Below are 5,987 nucleotides of genomic sequence, written 5' to 3'. Positions count from 1 at the left end.
ACATAGTGATATGGGTCTAAAATCACCAAAAGTTTCATTCTTGTTTAATTTTTTGGATTAAATCCTAAAATTTTGAATTAAAAGCTCCCAAATCTTGTCTATGTATTTGAATTTGTCAACAATTCTTAGTTTGTCTATTTGAAGGAAGCCATATAACCCCTAGAATAATTCTATTCTCCTACTAAGTGGTTGAGGGTGCTTATCATTTTGGAAATAGTACAAAATTGTCTATAATTCTTCCTTTCATATTGGATCCATAAGTTCATCATTACCCACCTCACCTAAAAAATTGGGGATGTATGAAATCATCTTTAACTATCTCTCTGAAATTTATTCTATCATCCTCTTTATAAATTCCCTCAAAATGATATGTTAATAAGAAAATTGCTCTTCGAGATGAGACACCTTCTCATTAGGAAAATTATGTTTATAAACAACATCCTGAGGAAATTGTTCATTATAAATATAAGATGCTAAAGAGAGAAAATATTTGCTATTTATTAAAGGCTATCCATGAATGTTAGTGATTCGGTACAAGGAAAGGCATGGGCAGTGAGGGAATTGTGGATTCCATACAACTCTTTTCCCAAATGTGACAAGTGAAGATGTATGCTTATTACACAACTATATTTAAGAACATGCACCACTTTGAAGGAAATAATATTTTGGATGTAAGTGTAGGAAGTGGTAATTTGGCAATTTAGTATGCACAAGTTAGTGCAAGGAAATTTTGTGTTATTCAAGAAACCAAAATGTTAGAACATGTATGCCCACATGTAATAAAAAATGGGGTTAGCCAATTTGTTGATGGAAATGAATGATATATGGAGGATTTCATGTTTCTTGAAAATTTTATGTCATTATCTCATAGTGGATGGTATATTTCAATATACATGAACCCATTTTTCGATGATCCATATACGTGATCAATTTTTGAAGTTGACTATAATAATGGAATCTATGTGTACACTTTGTTATCATTATTGTTGTTGTAGTTAGGTTGTCTTGTTGCATGAAATAGGTACATGTTACATGTTGATGAATGAACACAAACATTTACTATAGTGTAGTTATTGATTATGGATTATGAAGTCGAGCTTGTGAATTTGAAATTATAAAAGAGATAATTCTCAAAGATGCAATTTATAAATTTTATAGTGTTTCCTCTTTCACTTGTCTAATGCACTAGGGGTAAAATAACCCACAACCACTAAATTGGAGAAAACTATGGCATTTAAGAATCGCTGCTTGGCCTACACTAGTTCTCCGCATAGTACCATGTTGAGGGATCTTAAGAGGAATCAACCTATTTGGGAGTGTCAAAATGCTTGAATAGAAAGTTTGTTGACATTTACATGGAAAATATTGTACATATCTCTTAGGCCTAGTTTGATTTGTTTAAGACAAATCGTTTCTGTGGTAATGAATATACTCAAGACTTTCTCAAAAAGGTCCTTTTGAAAAATATCCATTGGAGAACTAGATCCATTCCAAGAAAAAATAACTATTTCCTACATAATACAAACACGTTTTATTTTATTTCACATTTAGTTCCCATGTCTAAATGATCTTGGATGTTGACATCAGTGAAAGGAACTTCCATAGTATTTAAGTGCATGGGGGAATCCTTACTAGAGTTTTCATTTAGGTGACATGTTTGTGTTTTGGGATTTATTGTCTCTTGAAATAAGCCTTTACTAATACCAGGATTTGATGAATATTCTTTCTGATAAATTCCATCTTATTCAGTACTGACAAGTAAGGACATAGAATTGGAACATGCAAACTCTCAAACAAATTTGGAACATGACCTGTTACTAGAAATTGGATAAGATTGGGGCATAATATCATGATTAATCAAGCTCTTGTTGAAATAATGTGCATCATCGCATTGAGACACACCCATATCACTTCTAACCATCAAGGAAATTGATCATGAGAAAAGTCATATGCTAAATTACCTACTTGTCCAAAGGCATAAATATATGCCTAAACTTTATTACAATATCTATTTGAACCCATCTCACCCCACCATGTTTTAAAAGTACTCAAAGGAATGCATTGTTTAAATCCATCTATTGACAAGTAATAATTTAAAGTAGTATCTGGCAGGATTTCACCTAGCCTTTGATCCACAACAGGAAACTTAATATCAACGTCCCCATCATAATTAAGAGTGGAAAATTCTTCTAGAAGATTAGTTTATCTTTGGGCTCAAAACTAGGCAATAACAATTGGTTCATTCTTCCATATAGTTGTAATGCTTGCATGGCATCAGTAAGGTGTGTTGAAAATGATAAATACCATCTAGAGTTGAAAGGCATCTAAAAATTATCATGTGTTGTGCTACCTCAATATCTGCTAGCTATGTTCCAACCAACAAATCCATGAATTCGATTTGATGTTTTATGTGTTATCTCAGAGTAGCACACACAACCTTTGTAAGAGGAGATGAGTGCTATGACGAAAATTTCTTAAATGCAACAACAATATGTTGGACACTTACAAATGATAATGGTAAGAGGGGAAAACCAAATAGTTTTATCACAACCTCTATACTATTTTTCTCAACAGAACCCCCCATATGTATCTGTGTTATGAAAATTACTCTCTAAGAGACGTGTAGCATTTCTTATACAATCTAGAAAAAGGATTTTATGTTTGAAGACAAATTTTTAGAGCAAGTATCAATACCCTAGATAAGATGTTTCCCTTTGATGATTCATCTCCATCAACAGAACTAACTATTTTCTGTTCTAAATCAGTCTCCATAGGAACAAGCATAGAAGAGCTATTAGATTCTTGTAGCAGGGAAGAAAACTCATCACTAGATCCAAGTTTTACAATAGCATTTAAGATTTCAATCAATACATACACCCTTGGACCCCTCAAAAAAGAAGAATGTCACATAATCTCATGCAAGGAAGATGATAAGGACCCATGATTGTCATCTAACAAAATCCAATAAGTAGGTTTTTGATGTAAAAAATTTCATAAAACATCTTAGAGTACCACGATCATTAATAGCTTGAAGACCAAGTTTATTAAGGCATCAATCATCCAAGCATTATGGTATACAAGCTACTGCATCTACAGAAGGGAGGAAACCAACCATGATGGCATCCAAAAAAATATTAGTCATACCAACAACATCTAGAACAAAATAGAAAGTTGGATCTTTGTGAATAATATCACTCATGATTGTAGCTACAACTAAAAAGACCTCACCACCAAAGTCCTCTAATATTTTGAATATAGTGCACAAGAAAAATGGAAAAGAACTCCCTTCAGATCCAATAGGTAAAGAAATTGTCTGGGTAACAAACATCATTAATACCCACTTGCTTTCTAGGCATAAGTTCTAAGGATCCATGAGTTTTAAAATGTAATACATATTCATCCTTAAATATTTTATCCAAAAATGAGTAATAAGTGGAAAATCTATGGTGTGGACTTGTTGACTTTGTGAAAATAAGACTCATTTGATTGCCTTCATATCTGAAAGTTGGTTGCACTCCAGTGAAAACATTGCCGAATTGTTTTCCATACAAAAGAAGGTTCTCCCCATGAAAATTAAGGTTCCCTCGAGGCTTGCCCTAGTTTTCTTCCAAAGCCTTAGCATAAGCTCTTAGTTGTTGGCACTCTCTCACATTCATTTTGTAAGCAATATTAATATTTTGGATGTCGAACTTAACTTCTTTGGCATGAATTTTCGTCAACCGGTGCTTAGAAGTCTCTGGAAAGCCTTCTACATTATATCCATCTCTCTTTAGTTCCTACAATACACTAAAAATTGACGAGAATACATTGAGGTAGGATGCAGTTCCAACATTGCATTTGTCACATGGGAAATTAAATACATATATGGTTATCTTATTTTCCTCCTGCAGACATGAAAGTAATAATATATTGCATCAGTGAATTCTTTCGTTATACCCAACTTTAGTTATCTCAATTAGGTTATAACATGCAAAACAAATTGAAATTTTCATTTTGACATGATCACCTTTTTTATTTTTTTTAGCTGAGACCACTTGATATCTCTTGTAAAAATTTGTTCAAAATAGTTAGGAATCACATGGGATATGCCTACACATCAATATAAAGACATTAGAAACATTTTTTTACGACCACTTAAAAAGAACCTTGCAATGGCTCAAGAGAAACTTTTATGCTACATATGTGTATGGTACCATGAACCCTGTTTTGGTATTCTAACATCAATGTAATGATAACTTTACTTTCAAAACAACATAAACAAATTTTAGATAGATTATATTGTTAACAAATTATGTAATTTATGAACTTGCTAAAATAGTGTTCAGAAAAAAATAAAAAAATGAAACCTACTCATTCTTGCATCATAGTCTAAGAAAACAATGGACTCCAAATCACCATAAATACCAGGAAGAGAAACCTGCGATGCAACCTAAATTGGATACAATCCCAAAGTGTTTATAAGCCACTCCTATGTAGTCTAGAACACTAGTGGTAAGGCCACAATGTAGGGAACATCAAGCTTGGATAAAGCTTTTATAGAACGAGGATGATCATGCCTAGCAGGTCCACCCACAAGTGTAAACACAATCAAGGAAACCAAAAAATATACAAGATATTTCTTTGTTACTAGATCATTCAAGAAATTCTCCATAGGGGTGGAAAAATCTTATCCACCTAAAAATATTGGCACAACCTTTGCACCTCTAGGCTCCATTTCCATCACAACAGCTGCATAATGACTATTATCACCAATAATAATGTGGATTCTTTGTAAGGTGATAACAATGGTTGGTGCATTTGGATTTTTAGGTTTCTCATTTGGATCCTTTATAGTGTCATACGAACTCAAAAACTCTTTAACATCACCATACACACAAGGATCTAGACAGTTCCATATTCATGTATCCAAATAGATGACTAGTTCATGAAAAATCCAATTATGTTTGCTTGAGAGCAGGCACATACAACCCAACAATCATCTATGGATCCACATAACCAAAATTGAAAACTCATGATATAGGCTCTAGCATCCTCAGTCTTATTGCTTTGTAGATACTCGATGGATTTGGGTAGGGTCCTAACAAGCTTAAACATTTGAAAGCCTGATGACTTCTTATTTCTTTTAAACATTTGAAAGAAAGGGATTTTAGATCGCCCAAATTAGACATACTGAAAGAACCCAGTTTATTTAGTCTCATTACCGCTGGCATTGAAGGGAAAACCAAGAGATCATCCAGTCTTTTGCTTTATGTGCCAACTACAACCTTTACCTTTTGAGAAATTTCCTCAACAAATATCATAGATATGATGAATATATTCGCATTAGAGAGATCTTTGTAGAACATGTTGTAGGTATTTTCATTTCTTATATCCTCTATAAGGTACCCGACTATCTCAAATACAACATCTTTTCGTTTTTGGTAAATATGCGTGATTGTTTCACTTACTAGAAGCCTTGTATAAAGCTTCAAGAACAACATAGATCATTTTCACACTAGGTCGACACTGAATTCTTTCTTAAGTGACTCATCTCACCTATGGCATACCTTTTTTGCATAAACCATTTCAAACAATTGTAGAGGTAGCCTAATATGAATTTTAACCCAAATGAAAACTATTAAAATTTTTGAAATGAAATGGGAAATATGAGAATTCAATTTCGAGATTATGTTAGTCTAAGAGTTGATTACTTACTTGTCGTGCTTTTCAGTAGATGTGTTGAAAAGGATAAACATTGTCTATACTTTAAAGGTATCTCAAAATTATGATGTTTTATGCTACCTCAATATCCGCCAACTTTGTTCCAACGAAAAAATCGATGAATTCAATTCCATTTTTTATCTGATCACTCAGAGTAGTACAAACAACCCTTGTGAGAGGAGATGATTACTACAGTGAAAAATTATTAAATGCAACAACAATATGTTGGCCGCTTACAAATGATAATGGTAAAATGGGAAATATAAAGAGTTGCGACACGACCTTTA

At 33.0% G+C, this 5,987-nt stretch overlaps 1 pseudogene; it reads right to left on the bottom strand.

Moving 5' to 3' along the window:
- Positions 1-1,671: 1,671 nt before the first annotated feature.
- LOC149145225 (magnesium-chelatase subunit ChlH, chloroplastic-like) lies at positions 1,672-5,564 on the bottom strand (annotated as a pseudogene).
- Between the last annotated feature and the right edge of the window lie 423 nt (positions 5,565-5,987).

Source organism: Pinus tabuliformis, chromosome X (assembly GCF_031772625.1).
Source record: "Pinus tabuliformis cultivar Carrire ecotype Pingquan chromosome X, CPIR1, whole genome shotgun sequence".
Lineage (NCBI taxonomy): Eukaryota > Viridiplantae > Streptophyta > Pinopsida > Pinales > Pinaceae > Pinus > Pinus tabuliformis.
This window is presented reverse-complemented; position numbering and strand designations above follow the sequence as displayed.